Source organism: Taudactylus pleione, unplaced genomic scaffold, assembly GCF_031769625.1.
Source record: "Taudactylus pleione unplaced genomic scaffold, aTauple2 ptg000627l, whole genome shotgun sequence".
NCBI classification, from domain to species: Eukaryota; Metazoa; Chordata; class Amphibia; order Anura; family Myobatrachidae; genus Taudactylus; species Taudactylus pleione.
Window position 1 is genome coordinate 1,279,749 of NW_028285029.1, and position 24,166 is coordinate 1,303,914.

The 24,166-nt window shown below is 44.4% G+C and overlaps 1 pseudogene; it reads right to left on the reverse strand.

The window, feature by feature from the left end:
* LOC148479251 (vomeronasal type-2 receptor 26-like) overlaps positions 1-22,884 on the reverse strand; it is a 166,051-nt pseudogene extending 143,167 nt beyond the window's left edge.
* Positions 22,885-24,166: the final 1,282 nt, after the last annotated feature.

Consider the following 24,166-nt stretch of genomic DNA (forward strand, 5'->3'; position numbering starts at 1 on the left):
GTATTGGCAAAACTGCTGCTGATTTCGACAAACTCAATTAGAAAGTATGGAAGTATCATGATCTCCAGACTAAACTCACTGTATATAAAGCAATTGTGCTACGCTTATTGCTGTACAGTATGTCTCTGAGAGCTGGTACCTCTACAGGGAAGACATTAGAAGACTGGACAGCCTCCACCTGAAATGCCTCCAGGCAATTTTGTGTGTGAATGGCAAATTGTGTCCCAATCTCCGAGATTTTTTGTCAGACTAAGATGAACGGAATGGAGTGTTTGCTGATGAGGGACCAGTTGAGATGATGTGGACACCTAGTGCGGATGAATGACTTGAGGTTGCCAAAGTCGTTTTTCTACTCCGAGCTTTCGTGTGGAAAACGCAAGGCTGGGGGTCCATACCTGCAGTACAAGAATGTCTTAAAGCATCACCTACATTCAAGCGGCCTGTCTCACGATGCCTGGGAGGTACTCGCCCTAAGTAGAACAGCGTGGCAAAATGAATTAAGTAATGGAAGAGACAACTTTGAACATTTGCTCGCTTGAAACCCTCCTTTAACTACACAGTTGACCCTAGCAGACAGTTATACTGTGCCATCTGCAAACTAATTATCAAGACCAAATTCGGCTTTGCTAGTTACATAAAAGCGCATGCTGAAGATAATGTCAGGGAGTCACCATTGAGGAACATGCCATGGAGGACATCATCACCCAGCTTAAGTTTTATCATATCACATGTAATTTTTATTTTTTTCAACTAAAATTTGTATTTGGAGTTATTCATAAAATAACCATTCACATGAATACTGGTAATCATTTTTGCAACAGTAACTTTAGACTTAATTTGCTATAAAATATGTCACATTATAATGTACCTTAAGGATTGTACCCCTAAAATGTAAGTGTTATCTGCATAATAGCCACTCAATTGTATATTTTTGGAGCAAGACGTAGATGGCAAGAGTGAAAAAAAATCCAGGCTGCCTATGTGCCTCTTGTCTCTGCTGTTTCACTATCTTTCTCGTGGTAGAGGACAGTGGATGAGAGGACAGAGGGAGGCTTCTGGTCTGAGGTAAAGTAAAACACTTCTGCTGTCAGTGTGGGTGCAGCTCACATGTTCTGGTATAACATGCTATCAGTGCTGGCGGCACACAGAAGTAGAGGAGATTATGTGCATTGTGCCTGTGGAGACTTGGTCACATTATAGTCTAATTGTTTATAGAGCACTATTAGTTGTGCAATAGTCTTTCTTACAGATAGCAGACATCACACTGAGGGGTATATTTACTAAAGTGTGAATTTTTAGAAGTGGAGATGTTGCCTATAGCAACCAATCAGATTATAGCTATTATCTTCTAGAAGGTGCTAGATAAATGATAAAAGATCCCTCTCCTGCAATAATGCCTATATAGGCATAAAGTGGTTTATGTCATCTGGCAATGGCATCGACTAGTGATGCCAAACTGGTGCATAAGTGTCAGATAGTAGGGCCCCTTGATAATAATGGAGACTGCGATCTGCAAAGATAATCTTTTCAAAAGATGTAAACTCCTGCATTAAGAGATTAGTACATAGCAAAGATGCAAACATTTTATAAAAAAAATGCCTTAAAATAAGTCCCCAAATCTTAAATCAGCATAAAGAAATGATTTATTTACAGAATAAATAGAGATAAAACAATAGACATATAATATAAATTGTGATATTAATCTCATATTTATTTATAATTATATAGGCACTATTAATATTGATCTATTCATGATGTGAACACCTACTAAGTCAATTATATTGTATATGTATGAGATATACTAAGGCCATTATTCAATTAGCCGTGAAAAGCCGAGATCCGCAAAATAGTATCGCCGATTGCGACTTTTCACCAGGCAGAAACTTCTCCGTATTCAATTCGACCTGCTTTCGCATACAAGAAAACTGAATGCAATGCAAAGTGCAGAATTATTATTTTTGGGGAGCAAATGTCGGGAAACCACTCAGCATCACTGGGGACAGGTCCGAAAGGTTAACTGTGTAAAAATTTTTTAAATATTTAAGAACACCCCAAAAAAGTACTTTCATTTTGGGGGTGAAAAAGTACAAAGTCGGGCGACAAGTGTAAAAAGTAGCGAAATAGACTTCTGGGGGGTCTGCAAGAATGGGCCTGGTGTTTTCACTATTGCAGGTGCTTGCTAAAGGTGCATTTTTCACGTTTATTAAAACTTCACTTTAGAGACTTTAAAATATGCTAGCACCAATGTGATAGGACTACTTATTTCTAGTAAAAAAAACTTGCTAAATGCAATTATTCACCACTTGTGCAAAGACGCTAATTAAAGGCTATTGACACAACTTAAGTACCCCACATAGCTTTATTAGGGCTATTCGGGCACATATATAGTGATCCCCAATGTTAGTGCATCTTTTCCGGGGTGTCAGGCTGATTTCCCCATTTCTGACAGCACTTTTCGCCTGTTTCACATTCGCCAGGTTGCGTTTTCGAGTCTGTGGGAATTGAATCGGGCGAATAGCAGGAGCGCATCCATAAGTTTTCACGTCCAAAGCACGTGATGTTGGAGGAAAATCGCCCCGGCAAAACTTTTTCACCAAGGCAAAAATAATTGAATACGAGCCTAAGTGGCAGAGCTGTAGTGGGTGAAGGAGCTGTGACATCTACAGGGCATGGAAGTGAAGGGTTCCTGGAAATGCAGGTCTGGCTCCGCCTCTGAGGATGCTCTCTTTCCTCAGGTCCCCACTCTATTGAGAGCAGAGAGTGGGGGCCAGGAAACAGAAAAGACATCACTGGGTCCCTACCCACATTTAGCTATGCACTGGTAGACCATTGTATTTACTGCGATGTTCCATTAGCTTCAATACAGTAAGTTAAAATCCTACATAATGTTGCTGGGGTCTTGAATAATTGTAGTGTAGCCAGGGACGGCACTACCATTAGGCAACATTAGGCATGTGCCTATCAGTGCCGGCCACTAGAGGGCGCTCTCTAGTTGTCAGTGACAGTGAATGGCAGCAGCGTATTAGAGCGGCACCTGCACTAGTAAAGCCAGCTGGCCGGGCCATCGCACTATGTCCAGGCGGCCCCTATTGGTCCAACATCAGGCACCATCCATCACATGTCCGCCCGGTGGCCGGCACACGGCACTTGTGAAGCCACTGCCAGCCGCGCCCACTGCATTAATGTTGTCCTCCCTCCACTCCACAGTCTACTCAGGCCGGGTGGCAACCACCAGGGCCGCAACTAGGGGGGTCTAGAGGTGCACCGGGTGCCGGAATGCAGGGGGTGAAAAAGGGATGACTCACGGTGGCTTGGGGGCTGGAGAGTCAGAAAATGGCCATCCAAAAATGGCCGCCGCCTCGGAGGAGGCAGATGCTAGAGGTCCTTACTGGACCTTTAGTGTCTGTTAGGCCAGAGCAAGTGCCGGGAGAAGATGCTGAAAGCTGCATCTTCTCCCATGAAACCCCATGGCAATGAGCATAAACCCCATGGCAATGAGCATGTTACCCCTGGCAACGAGCATAAACCCCATGGCAACGAGCATGTAACCCCTGGCAATGAGCATAAACCCCCTGGCAACGAACCTGAAACCCCCTGGCAAAGAGCATGAAACCCCTGGCAACGAGCATGGAACCCCCTGGCAAGGAGCAAAAACCCCTGACAACAAGCAGGTAATTTTAAAGTAATTAGAAGCCTTTCTGTGGGGTATAAAATGGTGTCGGGCAAATATGTAAGTGGCATATTGGTAATAGGCATTATAGTGTGTGGCATAATGTGTAATGCGCATTATTGTGTGTGGAATAATCACTATACCAGGGACGTTTGACTAGTGCACTGCCTTATGGAGGAGCAAGGACAAAATCCAGGTATGGTAAGGGAGGGGGCGCAAAAGTACTACCTTGCACCGGGTGACAGATATCCTAGTTTCGGCCCTGCAACCACCACAGTCAGATAGCTGAGCCTGAGGTTGACCCGCCCGGCGACCATGCTTGTAAGGGAGCTGGAACTGAGAAACAGTCTTACAGACAGTGTGTAAGTAACTGTCTGCAGCGTCAGAGTGCTACAAACACACTGTCTGACAGTCTGTCTCCGAGTCCTCACTCTCCGGCCAGCCCCTCCAGGCTCCAGCAGCACTGCAGCATCAGGGACCTGGCTTCAAATTCAACAAGGCACTAATCTAGCCAGGCTGCATCACATGCCCCTGCTGCCAGCCAATCATCCACCCCCTAGTAATTTCTCCTTTTGCTCCTCCTCTTCCTCTCAGAGACAAGGAGCTGGGAATAATCAGGGTGTTGCCTTGGCAGAGAGCAATGGAAGTGTCTGAGTCTGACTACAGTAAACTGCCTGTATGTAATAATTAGAATTTACTAACATGACAACAATAGTTCTGTAATACATATTTTAGATTTTATTAACATGCAATGTATAAAATGTATGTTGTTTGTTTGTTTGTTCCCAAATAGGGGTCCCCCAATTTTTTTTTATATATAGAGATAACAGCCCCATTCACATAGTACAGTGAACTTTTACTGACCCTGCTCTCCCTGAACCCCACTGAGCATGTGCAAACAGGCAGGTAAAAAGTACCCCTTGGTCAGCGACCCATTTAGGAGTGAAAATCCCGCCCCATTGATTGGTAGCCTGGGTGTCCAGGCAGAGATCCCTGTAGGCGGCCTGTTGCTGGGGTCCCCCTGTCAACTCATAGATGCCGGGCCGACACGGAGGAGAATATGGAAGCGTTTATAAAATACCCTCCCCAGGGCTGTCAATGTTGAGTCTGGGAGGAATTTCTGAAAAAGGATTGTTTGTGAGGCATCTCTGTGAAGTATTCTTGGAACTGTAAAATAGGGGTGCAGTAACCCCTCTCCTTTAAACTGGATTACAAATACTACACCAAGTCCCCTTGGAGCTATAAAACATAAGGATGTTATAACCCTTTCTGTTACCCTGGATTACAAATACTGCACTCAGTGCAGCACAGGATAACCCTGTTGGATTATAAGTAAAAGCCACTGGGGAAGCTTGCCTGGAAGCTGGCCGGACTGCTGTGAGGATCCCCTCTGTGGGAGAGTAGATTACAGGGACGAAGTGGGTTATGTCAGACCCGCCGTCCACGGAGAGTGCCACAGGGGCAGAGCAGAACTGAAAGCCCGATTATAAGGGGCTGACACTAAAAAGCTGCCCTTTTAATATCGGGAGCCGGACCGCACAGACCACTTCCACTCACCTGTACTGGGGTTCGACGAGCTGCTGCCTTAAGGACTTAGGTTCTTCTAGCCACTGTCTGCCTTGCCAGAGGGAGAGGAGCCTGCCTGCTGTCTATGGATCCCTGCTGAGGACATCTGTGGATGTGGAGGGCTGTCCTGGCTTATGCCCATTATATTAACCTGCCCTGTTGAAGACTGCCTGCTGCCTGGCACCTTACTGCACCCTCAGTAGCCTGCCTGGCTGAAGATGGGAGTGTGACTGCCAACTGAAGAGCACTGCTGCTGCTGAGGAGGATCGTTGCTAGCGCAGATGTTCCGCCGGGACCTACTGGGAGCTCGTTAGGACCCCTCCTGGTGCTGGCTGCCCTACAAAGTGCCCGTGGATCAGAAGACCCCCGAAGAAGTGCACCACTGGGGCAAGAAAGAGGAAACCCGACTGCCGCTGGAGTGTGGACCAGCCAATGTTTGCTGCACTGACCGTAGGGACTGCAGGAGAAGACGCCATAGGGAAGAAGCTGCCCCTGCAGCTACTAGCCCCTTGGAAGACCATTGCGCTGCCTGCCGGAAGGAGAAAAGACCGGGGCTTGTGAATGACATCGCCGCTGACTGGACTGCTGAAGAGGAGCCCCTGGTTACCGGACCTTGTGAGGACGACGTCTGGGAAGGATCGCCGCTGGGACAAGGAACTGTGCCTGCAGGATCCACGGAAGAGCCAGAAGAAGCCTGCCGGACACAGGAGTGAGGAAACCCGTTAGAGGAATGGTGTGCGGCCATTGGGGAGGCCTAATCTCTTCCCTGCTTGCTGTTCCTCCAAGAGTTGTGAAGCTACCCTGCCTCCACTTGCTGACCACTGGAGTACAGAGGAGGAGCGTCAGTGTTTACACCGTCGTCCGGTGCGGTGCCTAGCATCCTGGGCTGCGCAGTTCCAGTATCCAGGAGTCCGATTTGGGCAGAAGAGCCCCTGCCTGTGGTGAGACTGTGCTTACCCCTTGCCTCCTCCCCATAGTGCTTTCTAGTGGGTCCCCAGCCCATTTAGTGGGTCCCTTCTCCCCTCCTAGGAGCTGCAGTTTTACCCAGTGTTCACTCTCAGGCACACCAGGGGGTTTTCCTTTGTTTATAGCACATAGTTGCCCCATCTTCCCCTTCATAGTGCCTTAAATTAGGTAAAGTGTGTGTGATGTTAAAATAGGGGGGAAGTAAAAGATAGGTCTCCTCCTCTTTTCCCCAAGAATTGTATTGGTGGTCATTTTCTTTCCTGTGAACCTCTGGCTCATGTCCGGGAGGGGACGTGATTTATGGGTGTTGGCTCATGTCCGATGCCACCGTGGGTGATGTATAATATGTCCTATGTTTATCTTTAAACAAAATGTAATGCCATGTGATATGTATTTGACTCTGTTTACTGTTTGACTCGTGTGTTAGCTAAAGTGGTTGATAGTGGCCCTCCGTGGTCCTTTATCTGTTATAACACTCCGTAAAGCTGTTCACTGCTCGCTGTGTTATTGTTGTCAATGCTGATTGATATTTTGCTTGCATGAAATGTTTGAATATTTACTGGTACTGGTGTTAATGTAAATTGTCTCTTATACACTGTTTGGCCCAGTGTCCATTTCAAATTCCATTCATGCTGATGTAAAGTATATTACTTGTGCTGTCATCTTATTAGCAAAAGGTGTATGTTTACTGTGAATCTTTCACCTTGTCAATTTTTGTGGTGTAATATACATTACTTGTTTATTTAGCCCTATGTAACCCCTGGCTGGCAATTCTGGTGGTAGTAATTTGTGGCATAGGCATTTAGGAAGACTGTTGTTCTTATTTTCTCAAGTCTCAAAGACTGTGTTACATTGTTGCAAGTTGCCAGTGAACTACTGCTATCAGCATAGCCTCAGTGTTGTCCCTATTTTCCTCAAGGCTCAAAGACTGTTTAAATTACTGCAAGTTGCCGGTGAACTACTGCTATCAGCACAGACTGTATTTTAAAGCTATAGGCTGCTGGCGCACTACTGATACAAGCCTAACCTGCCTGTGTTTTTCCCATGTGTTTCTTAGCAAAAGGAGCATTAACACAGACTGTGTTCCAAATCTATAAGCTGCCGATGCACTATTGATACAAGGCTAACCTACATGTGTTTTTCCCACGTTATCCTCAGGAAAAGGAAGTGTAGCACAGCCTGTATTTCAAAGCTATAGGCTGCTGGTGCACTACTGATACAAGGCTAACCTACATGTGTTTTTCCCATGTTATCCTCAGCAAAAGGAAGCATAGCACACACTGTATTTCAAAGCTATAGGCTGATGGTGCACTACTGATACAAGGCCAACCTACATGTGTTTTTCCCATGTTATCCTCAGCAAAAGGAAGTGTAGCACAGACTGTATTTCAAAGCTATAGGCTGCCGGTGCATTATTGATACAAGGCTAACCTACATGTGTTTTTCCCACGTTATCCTCAGCAAAAGGAAGTGTAGCACAGACTGTATTTCAAAGCTATAGGCTGCTGGTGCACTATTGATACAAGCCTAACCTGCATGTGTTTTTCCCAAGTTTTTCTTATCAAAAGGAAGCATAGCACAGACTGTATTCCAAAGCTATAAGCTGCCGATGCACTATTGATACAAGGCTAACCTACATGTGTTTTTCCCACATTATCCTCAGCAAAAGGAAGTGTAGCACAGACTGTATTTCAAAGCTATAGGCTGATGGTGCACTACTGATACAAGGCTAACCTACATGTGTTTTTCCCATGTTATCCTCAGCAAAAGGAAGCGTAGCACAGACTGTATTTCAAAGCTATAGGCTGCCGGTGCATTATTGATACAAGCTCGACCAGCAGGTTTCATGTTTAGGCGTCTCATTTGTTTTAGGTAAAAGTTCTACAGGAATTGTGGTTCTTGTTGGTGACACTTGCTTGCCAGCTGGGGTCACCAGTAGAGGACAGGGAGGTAATAAATAAATACCTTCACATTGAAAAGTGTAATTCATGTCGTCTAACCTATGAATGGTAAACATTTCCTGTGTCAATTGTTAATCTTTGATTGGTTACAATAAAATTGCGTTGCACCTTTCTTCCGGTCTGGTTACTGTGTCTGCAAAAAGGGGAATACATGCTTGCCTCTCTGTCACGGTGTGTCCTACCTTAACTATGGGGAAATCGGCCACCGAAGCATTCCGAACACACCTGAACCTGGTGCTAGCGGTGCACCAGTCGGTACATCACATTTGTGTGTCACTGTCAGTAAGAGTATTGGCGCTGTATAGTGCACTATGTAGTTAGAACTGTTTCTTTAGTTGGAGAAATAACATATGTAAGCGAAGGGAACTGTGAGGGAATTGCTGGAGGGCAGATGTGCATGTGAAAAATTATCTGGGGCATGTGAGCAAATTAATGAAGTTGGTCTTGTTGAGGGGAGGGGGGGAGTACGGGGCGCAAACTTAAGCTTTGCCTAGGGTGCCGGGAAACCTTGCACTGGCCCTGAAAGTAGCTGCAAAGAAGGAAATGATGAAGCTCTACATCAGTGACCAGCAAAAGGCAAAGGTATATGGGAGGGACCTCTGGGTTATCTGTGACAGCTATACTCATTTGAATCAGGGAGAAGTGCACTCTGCAAGTATGAGCATTGGTTTGGTGTGTGTACAGTAGGGGTGTGCACCGGCCACTTTTCGTGTTTTGTGTTTTGGTTTGGATCTGGATCTTTCTTCGTGTTTTGGATCTGGATTGGTTTTGCTAAAACCATCCTTCCGTGTTTTGGGTTCTGGGTTTTGTGTTTTGGATCTGTATTTTTTTGAAAAAAAGCATAAAAACAGCTAAAATCACAGAATTTGTGGGTTTTTCTGCTCCTATGCAATTATTAACCTCAATAACCTTCATTTCCACTCATTTCCAGTCTATTCTGAACACCTCACACCTCACAATAGTGTTTTTATGTCCAAAAGGTTGCACCAAGGTAGCTGGATGACTATGCTAAGCGACACGAGTGGCCGGCACAAACACGTGGCCCATCTAGGAGTGACACTGCAGTGGCAGACAGGATGGCAGTTTGAAAAACTAGGCCCCAAACAGTACATAATGCAAAGAAAAAAAAGAGGTGCAAGATGGAATTGTCCTTGGGCCCTCCCACCCACCCTTATGTTGAATAAACAGGACATGCACACTTTAACAAACCAATCATTTCAGCGCCAGGGTCTGCCACACAACTGAGGCTGAAATGATTGGTTCATTTGGGCCCCCACAAAACAAGCTGGCAATTAATGTGTCCCTGTACAAACTGGCTCTATGGAGGCAAGATGTCGTCCTCATCCTCCTCATCCACCGATTCCTCACCCTCTTCAGTGTTGTGTACATCCTCATCCTCACAGAGTATTAATTCATCCCCGCTGGAATCCACCACCACAGGTCCTTCTGTACGTTCTGGAGGCTGGTCTCCCTGGAAGAGTTGATAATTCGTTTTTATGAACATCATCTTCTCCACATTTTGTGGAAGCAACCTCCTATACCTTTCACTGACAAGGTTCCCGGCTGCACTAAACACTCTTTCAGAGTACACACTGGAGGGGGGCAACTCAGGTAAAATAGAGCCAGTTTGTACAGGGGCCTCCAAATTGCCTCTTTTTCCTGCCAGTACAGGTACGGACTGTTTGACATGCCTACTTGGATGCTGTTACCTATGTAATCCTTTAACAGACAGATGCACACTTTTCTCTGCTGCTTTGAGGATGCAGGTGCGGCTACAGCCCACACAATTCACAAAGACAGAAAAAAAAGAAGAATTTTTTATTGTTTGTGGAGCACACTTTGAGGGTTACACCACCCTTTAAAAGACAGACGCACGCTTGTCGCTGCTGATTTGAGGATGCAGGTGCAGCTACTGCGCATACATTTCACAAAGACAGAAAAAAAAGAAGAATTTTTTTATTGTTTGTGGAGCGCACTTTGAGGGTTACATCACCCTTTAACAGACAGATGCACGCTTGTCGCTGCTGCTTTGAGGATGCAGGTGCGGCTACAGCCCACACAATTCACAAAGACAGAAAAAAATGAATTATTTTTTTATTGTTTGTGGAGCGCACTTTGAGGGTTACACCACCCTTTAACAGATAGATGCACGCTTGCCGCTGCTGCTTTGAGGATGCAGGTGCGGCTACAGCCCACACATTTCACAAAGATAGAAAAAAAAGAATTTTTTTATTGTTTGTGGAGCGCACTTTGAGGGTTACACCACCCTTTAACAGACAGATGCACGCTTGTCGCTGCTGCTTTGAGGATGCAGGTGCGGCTACAGCCCACACAATTCACAAAGACAGAAAAAAAAAGAAGAATCTTTTATTTTGTTTGAAGTGTACTTTGGGGGTTACAGCACCCTTTAACGGACAAGCCAGCCGGCTCCTTACGTATGGGACACAGGCGCATGCTTGGCGCTGCTCCTTTGTTGATGCACGTGCAGCCACAGTGCACACAATTCACAAACACAGAAAATATTTTTTTATTTTGTTTGGAGTGCCCTTTGGGGGTTACAACACCCTTTAATGGACAAGCCAGCCGGCCCTTTATTTATGGGACACAGGCGCATGCTTGGCGCTGCTCCTTTGTTGATGAACGTGCAGCCACAGTGCACACAATTCACAAACACAGAAATTTTTTTTTTGTTGTTTGGAGTGTACTTTTTGAGTTACAGCACCCTTTAACAGACAAGCCAGCCGGCCCTTTACTAATGGGACACAGGCGCACGCTTGGCGCTGCTTCTTTGTTGATGCACGTGCAGCCACAGTGCACACAATTCACAAACACAGAAAAAAATATATTTTTTTAGCACTTGGGGGGAGCACCCCTGATGGACAGAGCACGCCCTGGACAACACTACACCACCCCTTTAGGACTGGGACACTGCATAGGACTTTGGAGTGGACACAGCCCCTATGGACAACTGACTGCACAACACAGTCCAGCCAGCCCCTATGGACTTTGAAGGAGTGGACACAGCCCCTATGGACAACAGCAGCACAGCACAGCACAACACTACACTGCACTACACTACACTAAACAGCCCAGCCAGCCCTAACTCCCACCCTCCCTCTTCACTTTCCATAGCCGAGTGATAAAATGGCACCGACGCGGGTACCTTATATTGGATCCAAAACCCGCGAGACCCGGAAGATGGGATGATGACGTTTTGCCTCGATTTCAGATCCGAGTCAGGCGGGAAAAGTCGAGCCTGATTCGGATCGGCCTCGGATCGGGGGGGCTCGGGGAGGTTCGGATTTCAGAAATCCAAACCCGCTCACCCCTAGTGTACAGTATGTACAGTAGAGGTTCATCTGCATGTGAAATATGTGGTATGGCTAGTTGGAAATTACAGTATACTAAGCTGATCAGACTGTCCATAAAGTGCTACATCTACAACCAGTAATAGTCTGTCTCTGGTACTGTGCGTTAGAATATAGACTTTACTCACCTGTGAGTATCCATACACACTCAGTATTTGTGCTATGGGCAGAGTTGTTTCTGATACAAAATCTCCAATAAAACCTGCAATTTTTCCCTGCCCTGAACAAAAGTAATTAGGAACAGTTCTACCCGGTCCTGATAATATTTGTATCACACTTTTTGCAGCTTTCCTGTCATTGTTGCAAGAATCATATAAGAGATATCCCAGAGTCACATTGGGTAAAATATTAGGATCTTTATTCACCTCCTCAATGGCAAAACGAAAATCCACAAAGTTCCTGTAATTGCTTAAAATGGCTCTGTGAATAGAGAAAATATTTTCCAGTCAAATTATTTATCAAATATAAATATATGTATACCTAAATGAACATAATTCAAAATTGGAATCTATGCATCACAAACCATACCAGCTGCATTACCCTTGGTCATCAGGAATACTGCTGTAACAGGGCTTTTAGCTTTCCTTGTAATTCTAAACTTCATTGGGGCTGATGCTCTCATAGCTTATACAAACAGCCAGAGTACTGAGATGCAGCTGCCATGCCTGGTTATATACATGCTCCTCCCAGGTATCCTTTACCGGATTATTGTGTTACACTCTGAGCTGCAGCATGTCTGAACTAAGCCTGTGTGCCATGCTGTAATATTGCCTAATTTCCCTCAGGGACTCTGAAGGGGGGGCAGAGTTGGTACTACTATCCCGGTAAAGCTGGAGGTAAAGCTCTGTCCATCAGGGGTGCTCCCCCCAAGTGCTAAAAAAATAATATTTTTTCTGTGTTTGTGAATTGTGTGCGCAGTAGCCGCACGTGCATCAACAAGGTAGTGCCAAGCGTGCGCCTGTGTCATAAGTAAAGGGCCAGCTGGCTTGACCGTTAAAGGGTGCTGTAACCCCCAAAGTACACTCCAGACCAATCCAAAAAAATATATATTTTCTGTGTTTGTGAATTGTGTGCGCAGTAGCAGCACGTGCATCAACAAAGTAGTGCCAAGCGTGCACCTGTGTCATAAGTAAAGGGCCAGCTGGCTTGACCGTTAAAGGGTGCTGTAACCCCCAAAGTACACTCCAAACCAAAAAAAATATATTTTCTGTGTTTGTGAATTGTGTGCGCAGTAGCCGCACGTGCATCAACAAAGTAGTGCCAAGCGTGCGCCTGTGTCATAAGTAAAGGGCCGGCTGGCTTGACCATTAAAGGGTGCTGTAACCCCAAAGTACACTCCAGTCCAAACCAAAAAAAAAATTATTTTCTGTGTTTGTGAATTGTGTGCGCAGTAGCCGCACGTGCATCAACAAAGGAGCAGCGCCAAGCGTGCGCCTGTGTCCCATAAGTAAAGAGCCGGCTGGCTCATTTCTTAAAGGCTGGTGTAACCCACAAAGTGCACTACTCTCCAGCAAAAATAAAAAAATATTTTCTGTTTTTAGCTAAGGTCGATCCCTAGTATGTTCATGGCTAGTGATTCAGCTTCACATGGAAGCCCTCCTCCCACTAAAAAAATCAAAAGTGTTAAGCTGGCAAAAGCACAGCGAAGAACTGTGCTTTCTAAGAAGATATCACAAATCCCCAAGTAGAGTCCAAGTGTGGTGGTGGTTGCGATGCCTGACCTTCCCAGCACTGGACGGGAAGAGGTGGCTCTTTCCACCATTTGCACGCCCCCTGCAAGTGCTGAAAGGAGCACCCACAGTCCACTTGCTGATATGCAAATTGAAGATGTCACTGTTGAAGTACAACAGGATGAGGATACTGGTGTAGCTGGCGCTGAGGAGGAAGTTGGCGAGGAGGATTCTGATGGTGATATGGTTTGTTTAAATCAGGCTCCGGGGGAGACAGTTGTTGTCCGTGGGATGAAAAAGCCCATCACGGTCATGCCTGGGCAGAAGACCAAACATTCCACCTCTTTGGTCTGGCAATATTTCTATCCAAATCCGGACAACAACTGTCTTGCCATATGTACCTTATGTAAAGGTGGAATAAGTAGGGATAGGGACGTTAACCACCTAGGAACATCCTCCCTTATACGGCACCTGCAGCGCATTCATAATAAGTTACTGTCAAGTTCAGAAACTTTGGCTAAGACCGTAAGCAGTCCAGGGACACCTAAATCCCGTTGTACTGTTGTATCCAAGCGCCTGCAAACAACACCGTCAACTCCCTCCTCGTCAATTTCCTCCATAGTCAGGGTCGGAAGTAGTCCTGCAGGCCATGTCACTGGCATGACTGACTTCTCCGGAGGATCCTTCATTGCTACACCTCCTGCTGCCGCTGCTGCTGTTGCTGCTGCTGGGAGTCGTTCATCATCCCAGAGAGGAAGTAGGAACACCACTACTTTTACTAAACAATTGACCCTCCAACAGTCCTTAGCGAGGAGGATGAAGTATGACAGCAGTCATCCTGAAGCAAAACGTATAACTGAGGCCTTGACTGCTATGTTGGTGCTAGACGTGTGTCCGGTATCCACCATTAGTGCAGTGGGATTTAGACAATTGATGGAGGTATTGTGTCCCCGGTTCCAAATCCCATATAGATTCCACTTCACTAGGCAGGCGATACCGAGACTGTACAGAAACATCAGAAAAAGTGTCTTCAGTGTCCTGAAAAATGCGGTTGTACCCAATGTCCACTTAACCACGGACATGTGGACAAGTGGAACAGGGCAGACTAAGGACTATATGACTGTGACAGCCCACTGGGTAGATGTATCACCTTATGCAGCAACAGCAGCAGCGTCACCAGTCGCAGCATCTCAGAAACACGAGCTCGTTCCAAGGCAGGCTACGCTGTGTATCACCGGTTTCAGTAAGAGGCACACCGCCGACAACCTCTTAGAGAAACTGAGGGAAATCATCGCCCAGTGGCTTACCCCACTTAGACTCTCCTGGGGATTTGTGATATCTGACAACGCCACCAATATTGTGCGGGCATTACATCTGGGCAAATTCCAGCACGTCCCATGTTTTGCTCACACAATAAACTTGGTGGTGCAGAATTTTCTGAAAAGCGACAGGGGCATGCAGGAGACGCTTTGGGTGGCCCGAAAAATTTCTGGCCACTTTCGCCATTCAGCGACTGCGTGCCGAAGACTGGAGCACCAGCAAACACTCTTGAACCTGCCCCACCATCACCTGAAGCAAGAGGTTGTGACGCGGTGGAACTCAACCCTCTATATGCTTCAGAGGATGGAGGAGCAGCAAAAGGCCATTCAAGCCTATACATCCACCTATGACATAGGCAAAGGAGGGGGTATGCACCTGACTCAAGCACAGTGGAGAATGATTTCCGTGTTGTGCAAGGTTCTCCAGCCCTTCGAACTTGCCACACGTGAAGTCAGTTCAGACACTGCCAGCTTGAGTCAGGTCATTCCCCTCATCAGGCTTTTGCAGAAGCAGCTGGAGAAAGTGAAGGAGGAGCTAAGACGGAGAGATTCCGCTCGGCATGTGGGACTTGTGGATGAAGCCCTTCATTCGCTTTGCCAGGATTCCAGGGTGGTCAATCTGTTGAAATCAGACCACTACATTTTGGCCACCGTGCTCGATCCTAGGTTTAAAGCCTATGTGGTGTCTCTCTTTCCGGCCGACACAAGCCTGCAGAGGTGCAAAGACCTGCTGGTGAACACACTGTCAGCTGAAGCGGAACGTAACACGTCAACAGCTCCTTCTTCATTTTCTTCCACAACTGGGGCTGCCTGGATAAAACTTAGGTATCCTAAGCAACCCGCTGGCGGTGATGCAGGGCAGGCAGGACCAAGTTTGGACATCTGGTCCGGACTGAAGGACCGGGCAACAATTTCTGACATGTCTACTGTCACTGCATATGATACTGTCACCATTGACAGAATGGTGGAGGATTACATCGGTGACAGCATCCAAGTAGGCATGTCAGACAGTCCATACCTGTACTGGCAGGAAAAAGAGGCAATTTGGAGGCCCCTGTACAAACTGGCTCTATTTTACCTGAGTTGCGCCCCCTCCAGTGTGTACTCTGAAAGAGTGTTTAGTGCAGCTGGGAACCTTGTCAGCGAAAGGCGTAGGAGGTTGCTTCCACAGAATGTGGAGAAGATGATGTTCATCAAAATGAATTATCAGCTCTTCCAGGGAGACCAGCCTCCAGAACGTACAGAGGGACCTGTGGTGGTGGATTCAAGTGGGGACGAATTAATACTTTGTGAGGATGAGGATGAACACACTGAAGAGGGTGAGGAATCGGTGGATTAGGAGGATGAGGATGACATCTTGCCTCCGTAGAGCCAGTTTGTGCAGGGACAGATTAATTGCCAGCTTGTTTTGTGGGGGCCCAAACGAACCAATCATTTCAGCCACAGTTGTGTGGCAGACCCTGGCGCTGAAATGATTGGTTTGTTAAAGTGTGCATGTCCTGTTTATACAACATAAGGGTGGGTGGGAGGGCCCAAGGACAATTCCATCTTGCACCTCTTTTTTTTCTTTGCATTATGTACAGTTTGGGGCCTAGTTTTTCAAACTGCCATCGTGTCTGCCACTGCAGTATCACGCCTAGATGGGTCACATGTTTGTGCCGCCCACTCGTGTCGCTTAGCATAGTCATCCAGCTAACTCGGTGCAACCTTTTGGACATAAAAACACTATTGTGAGGTGTGAGGTGTTCAGAATAGACTGGAAATGTGTGGAAATTAAGGTTATTGAGGTTAATAATAGCATAGGAGCAGAAAAACCTACAAATTATGTGATTTTAGCTGTTTTTATGCATTTTTTCAAAAAAATACAGATCCAAAACACAAAACCCAGAACCCAAAACACGGAAGGGTGGTTTTGGCAAAACCAATCCAGATCCAAAACACGAAGAAAGATCCAGATCCAAAACCAAAACACAAAACACGAAAAGTGGCCGATGCACACCCCTAGTTTATAGTAAAGCATACTTACCTACTTTTGATAAAGCATTTCAGGGAGATTGTGAAAGCAGCACCTATGAGTGTGGCAGTAAAGTGGGTGTGTACTGCTACATCTGAGAGGCGTGTCATACATGTGATGGGCGTGTACTGCTACATCTGAGAGGCGTGTCATAACACTGACTTACATCCAAATGTAAATGAGCCCCAAAGCTGTTAGTAATAACTACTTGTTGATGAAAACACACGGATATTTCTCAGAAAATAAATGTAACCAAAGGGATCATTGTGCCCTATAACCAATGCAGGGAAATTATACTAATGATCCCATTTGAATGTATATATCTGTTTTTTCTTTTATATAACAGTGTCATAATGGGGGTAAGGTGAAATGAGGGAGATTGGCAGAGTCTTCAGGGAGTCAGGGAGATTACTGCTATTTCAGGGAGTCTCCCTGACAATTAGGGAGAGTTGGCAAGTATGCAGTGAAGATGACCAGCACTAGATGATTGGCTGACTGTGGTTTCAACTCTGAAGCTGACCATTGCTTTCTTCATTGCATCATTGCTTCATATTATATATTGTATTATATAATTGCATAAAAAATTGTTCAAATATTTTAACATTACTTAATGTAGAAGGAGCAAAATACCTGCTATATTTGAGCTTTTTTAATTTTACTACAAGCTAATAGTGAATGTGTATTTTGCTATCAAAACATAAGTTTAAAAAATTGGGTGGAAGTGGATCTGATATTCCCTGGATGTAAACCTTACACAAATACGACTGGTGTAGACCTGCACACATATTGCATTTCATATATTTGTACATTTGAGTTTTTTAGTGAAAGTGCTCTACATCTATGGGGCATTGCTAATTAGGTGCGAGTTTACCAAAGATCTCTAACCTGAAGGACTTTCCCCCTATTTTTGGTATTCAATAAGGTGCAAGTTTTACATTTTTTTTGAACACTCAACTTTTTTGGAGCGCCTCCAGATCAGGTCCAAATTTTCCTAAAATCCGTATTACAATATAACGGAAGTTTGGGCTACAACCGAGGGCACATAAACTTCTAGTCACGGATATAGGGGGTTAATAAAGTTAAAGATTTTTGTTTACAGTAAGGAGGCAGATGTGATAGGGCAAGAGGTTAAGGGGCGTGTTATGTGAGGTGTGGTGATAGGATGAGAGAATTGCCTCCTGCATACACATAATGTACAGCACTTTGCAGTCACCCATCATGCAGAATAATAACACGTACTGAGAATTACCTCCTGCATACAGATAATGTGCAGCACTTTGCAACCACCCATCATGCAGAATAATGACAGGTACTGAGAATTACCTCCTGCATACAGATAATGTGCAGCACTTTGCAGTCACCCATCATGCAGAATAATGACAGTTACTGAGAATTACCTCCTGCATACAGATAATGTGCAGCACTTTGCAGTCACCCATCATGCAGAATAATGACAGTTACTGAGAATTGCCTCCTGCATACAGATAATGTGAAGCACTTTGCATTCACCCACTATGCAGAATAATGACAGTTACTGAGAATTGCCTCCTGCATACAGATAATGTGCAGCACTTTGCAGTCACCCATCATGCAGAATAGTAACAGGTACTGAGAATTGCCTCCTGCATACAGATAATGTGAAGCACTTTGCACCACCCATCATGCTGAATAATGACAAGTACTGAGAATTGCCTCCTGCATACAGATAATGTGCAGCACTTTGCAGTCACCCATCATGCAGAATAGTAACAGGTACTGAGAATTGCCTCCAGCATACAGATAATGTGCAGCACTTTGCAGCCACCCATCATGCAGAATAATGACAGTTACTGAGAATTGCCTCCTGCATACAGATAATGTGCAGCACTTTGCAGTCACCCATCATGCAGAATAATAACAGGTACTGAGAATTACCTCCTGCATACAGATAATGTGCAGCACTTTGCAACCACCCATCATGCAGAATAATGACAGGTACTGAGAATTACCTCCTGCATACAGATAATGTGCAGCACTTTGCAGTCACCCATCATGCAGAATAATGACAGTTACTGAGAATTACCTCCTGCATACAGATAATGTGCAGCACTTTGCAGTCACCCATCATGCAGAATAATGACAGTTACTGAGAATTGCCTCCTGCATACAGATAATGTGAAGCACTTTGCATTCACCCACTATGCAGAATAATGACAGTTACTGAGAATTGCCTCCTGCATACAGATAATGTGCAGCACTTTGCAGTCACCCATCATGCAGAATAGTAACAGGTACTGAGAATTGCCTCCTGCATACAGATAATGTGAAGCACTTTGCACCACCCATCATGCTGAATAATGACAAGTACTGAGAATTGCCTCCTGCATACAGATAATGTGCAGCACTTTGCAGTCACCCATCATGCAGAATAGTAACAGGTACTGAGAATTGCCTCCAGCATACAGATAATGTGCAGCACTTTGCAGCCACCCATCATGCAGAATAATGACAGTTACTGAGAATTGCCTCCTGCATACAGATAATGTGCAGCACTTTGCAGTCACCCATCATGCAGAATAATGACAGTTACTGAGAATTGCCTCCTGCATACAGATAATGTGCAGCACTTTGCAGTCACCCATCATGCAGAATAATAACAGTTACTGAGAATTACCTCCTGCATACAGATAATGTGCAGCACTTTGCAGTCACCCATCATGCAGAATAATGACAGTTACTGAGAATTACCTCCTGCATACAGATAATGTGCAGCACTTTGCAGTCACCCATCATGCAGAATAATGACAGTTACTGAGAATTGCCTCCTGCATACAGATAATGTGAAGCACTTTGCATTCACCCACTATGCAGAATAATGACAGTTACTGAGAATTGCCTCCTGCATACAGATAATGTGCAGCACTTTGCAGTCACCCATCATGCAGAATAGTAACAGGTACTGAGAATTGCCTCCTGCATACAGATAATGTGAAGCACTTTGCACCACCCATCATGCTGAATAATGACAAGTACTGAGAATTGCCTCCTGCATACAGATAATGTGCAGCACTTTGCAGTCACCCATCATGCAGAATAGTAACAGGTACTGAGAATTGCCTCCAGCATACAGATAATGTGCAGCACTTTGCAGCCACCCATCATGCAGAATAATGACAGTTACTGAGAATTGCCTCCTGCATACAGATAATGTGCAGCACTTTGCAGTCACCCATCATGCAGAATAATAACAGTTACTGAGAATTGCCACCTGCATACAGATAATGTGCAGCACTTTGCAGTCACCCATCATGCAGAATAATGACAGTTACTGAGAATTGCCTCCTGCATACAGATAATGTGCAGCACTTTGCAGTCACCCATCATGCAGAATAATGACTGTTACTGAGAATTACCTCTTGCATACAGATAATGTGCAGCACTTTGCAGTCTCCCATCATGCAGAATAATAACAGTTACTGAGAATTGCCACCTGCATACAGATAATGTGCAGCACTTTGCAGTCACCCATCATGCAGAATAATGACTGTTACTGAGAATTGCCTCCTGCATACAGATAATGTGCAGCACTTTGCAGTCACTCATCATGCAGAATAATGACAGTTACTGAGAATTGCCTCCTGCATACAGATAATGTGCAGCACTTTGCAGTCACTCATCATGCAGAATAATGACAGTTACTGAGAATTACCTCCTGCATACAGATAATGTGCAGCACTTTGCAGTAATCCATCATGCAGAATAATGACAGTTACTGAGAATTGCCTCCTGCATACATATAATGTGCAGCACTTTGCAGTAATCCATCATGCAGAATAATGACAGTTACTGAGAATTGCCTCCTGCATACAGATAATGTGCAGCACTTTGCAGTCACCCATCATGCAGAATAATAACAGTTACTGAGAATTGCCTCCTGCATACAGATAATGTGCAGCACTTTGCAGTCACTCATCATGCAGAATAATGACAGTTACTGAGAATTACCTCCTGCATACAGATAATGTGCAGCACTTTGCAGTAATCCATCATGCAGAATAATGACAGTTACTGAGAATTACCTCCTGCATACAGATAATGTGCAGCACTTTGCAGTAATCCATCATGCAGAATAATGACAGTTACTGAGAATTGCCTCCTGCATACAGATAATGTGCAGCACTTTGCAGTAATCCATCATGCAGAATAATGACAGTTACTGAGAATTGCCTCCTGCATACAGATAATGTGCAGCACTTTGCAGCCACCCATCATGCAGAATAATAACAGATACTGAGAATTGCCTCCTGCATACAGATAATGTGCAGCACTTTGCAGTCACCCATCATGCAGAATAATGACAGTTACTGAGAATTGCCTTCTGCATACAGATTATGTGCAGCACTTTGCAGTCACCCATCATGCAGAATAATGACAGATACTGAGAATTGCCTCCTGCATACAGATAATGTGCAGCACTTTGCAGCCACCCATCATGCAGAATAATAACAGTTACTGAGAATTGCCTCCTGCATACAGATAATGTGCAGCACTTTGCAGTCATCCATCATGCAGAATATTGACAGTTACTGAGAATTGCCTCCTGCATACAGATAATGTGCAGCACTTTGCAGTAATCCATCATGCAGAATAATAACAGTTACTGAGAATTGCCTCCTGCATACAGATAATGTGCAGCACTTTGCAGTCACCCATCATGCAGAATAATGACAGTTACTGAGAATTGCCTCCTGCATACAGATAATGTGCAGCACTTTGCAGCCACCCATCATGCAGAATAATAACAGTTATGAGAATTGCCTCCTGCATACAGATAATGTGCAGCACTTTGCAGCCACCCATCATGCAGAATAATAACAGTTATGAGAATTGCCTCCTGCATACAGATAATGTGCAGCACTTTGCAGCCACCCATCATGCAGAATAATAACAGTTATGAGAATTGCCTCCTGCATACAGATAATGTACAGCACTTTGCAGCAACACATCATGCAGAATAATAACAGGTACTGAGAATTGCCTCCTACATACAGATAATGTGCAGCACTTTGCAGCCACACATCATGCAGAATAATAACAGGTACTGAGAATTGCCTGCTACATACAGATAATGTGCAGCACTTTGCAGCAACACATCATGCAGAATAATGACAGTTACTGAGAATTGCCTCCTGCATACAGATAATGTGCAGCACTTTGCAGCAACACATCATGCAGAATAATGACAGTTACTGAGAATTGCCTCCTACATACAGATAATGTGCAGCACTTTGCAGTCACCCATCATGCAGAATAATAACAGTTTCTGAGAATTGCCTCCTACATACAAATAATATGCAGCGCTTTGCAGTCACCCATCATGCAGAATAGTAACAGTTACTGAGAATTGCCTCCTGTATACAGATAATGTGCAGCACTTTGCATTCACCCATCATGCAGAATAATGACAGTTACTGATAATTGCCTCCTGCATACAGATAATGTGCAACACTTTGCAGCCACCCATCATGCAAAATAATGACAAGTACTGAGAATTACCTTCTGCATACAGATAATGTGCAGCACTTTGCAGCCACCCATCATGCAGAATAGTAACAGGTACTGAGAATTGCCTCCTGCATACAGATAATGTGCAACACTTTGCAGCCACCCATCATGCAAAATAATGACAAGTACTGAGAATTACCTCCTGCATACAGATAATGTGCAGCACTTTGCAGTCACCCATCATGCAGAATAATAACAGGTACTGAGAATTGCCTCCTGCATACAGATAATGTGCAGCGCTTTGCAGTCACCCATCATGCAGAATAATAACAGGTACTGAGAATTGCCTCCTGCATACAGATAATGTACAGCACTTTGCAGCATCACAATTACATACATTATACAAATTAATGTATTGTGCACTTGTCCAACAGACGGAATAATAGTATTTATTAAAAATTCCATCCAGCATAAATAATGTCATATCCGGCTCAGAAAGAATAGGATCAGACAATCTTTTCTAAATTACAGAAATATAGTAGCTTTATTATGACATTGATCATACATAAAGTATAAGAGGACATACTGTAGTAATTAAATCTATCATACAAAGCAAGGCCACCGTGGAACTTTGTTTGAGACATCGGTTTCTGCTTACCCTAGAAATCAAGGTCAGTGGACGTGTTGTTCATTATACATAACTACATTGTATAATGCACCTTTATTCAGTATTTCCATAAAAATATCCCAGGAAAAAGAAGAATTATCTGTTTCAATTGATTAGTATATTTAGTCATTTTAATTTTATTTTAGATATTATTTTTCACTTACCCACTACAAACCATTAGTCTCTCATCTAAGTCCATGTTAACGTTAAGGGTTAATATACCTCCAATTATAATGTCCCCATTTTTAAAATATTTGTAGTCCTCTAATGCTTCTTGTAATTCCAGGGTACAGGCAGGTGATGAAGTTAGGGATCTGCTAAGTGTCAGGCACAGGATCATCACGCAGATCATCACTGTATGGCAAGAAGTCCTCCTAAGCATTATCCTCAAGCTGGAATGATAAATAACAGAGAATGTATTAAAGTGTATAGGCTATAATGATCCTTGTGATGCATTGCAGTCTTCAGGCTCTGTATGTCAGTGTATGAAAGGGCTTCATCACTTTATAATGTGTAGTGTATTACGTTATACAGCAACATTAATTTAGTCACACACTATACTTCCATCCAGATGTGTCTAACCCATAACCGTGAAAATAGTTGGGGGCTTTTTGCTCCTTTCTTTGGCAATTTATAGACAACTTGGTGATTATAAAATAAGTTTGTGAATAATTAGACATAACCATATACAACTCTTAAATATACATTGTGCTCTTTTTATACAACCACAGGACAAATATGGTATTATAATGAGGTGCAGCTATGAACAGGGTGACCTGTAATTGAAATAGTGTTCAATTTTTTTTTAGAAATTTGTTTTATTAGTAGTATAAGAACAATATAGTCATAAAGAACCATCACATGCAGAGGAACTATGAAGATGTGTTTCCAATGGATACAATGTAATGTTTGCTAAGAGCATAATTGTGCAAGAAAATGAACAAAAACCTTTCTGATGCCAGTTTTATATGTCAATAAGGAGAAATTGAAGTAATGGAAGAGCAGGTATAAAAGAGCAGTAGTTGAAATCCCGAAAGCCGGGATGCAGGCGCTCACAATGACGGCGCCGGAATGCCGACATCAGTCAGAATCCTGGTGCTGACAGCCCTAACACCAGCATCCGGAGGGTAAGTAGTGGGTTTAGGGAGGGGGTTAGATTTAAGGGTTAGGCACTAGTGAAGAGATTTAGGGTTAGGCACTGGGAGAGAGGGTTTAGGTTAGACGCTATGGGGGAGGGTTAAGGTTAGGCACTATGGGGGGGAGGGTTAAGGTTAGGCACCATGGGGGGAGGGTTAAGGTTTGGCACTAGGGGGGGAGGGTTAAGGTTAGTCACTATGGGGGGAGGGTTTAGGTTAGGCACCATGGGGGTAGGGTTAAGGTTTGGCACTAGGGGGGAGGGTTAGAGTTAGGCACTAGGGGGGAGGGTTAAGGTTAGTCACTATGGGTGGAGGGTTTAGGTTAGGCACCATGGGGGGAGGTTT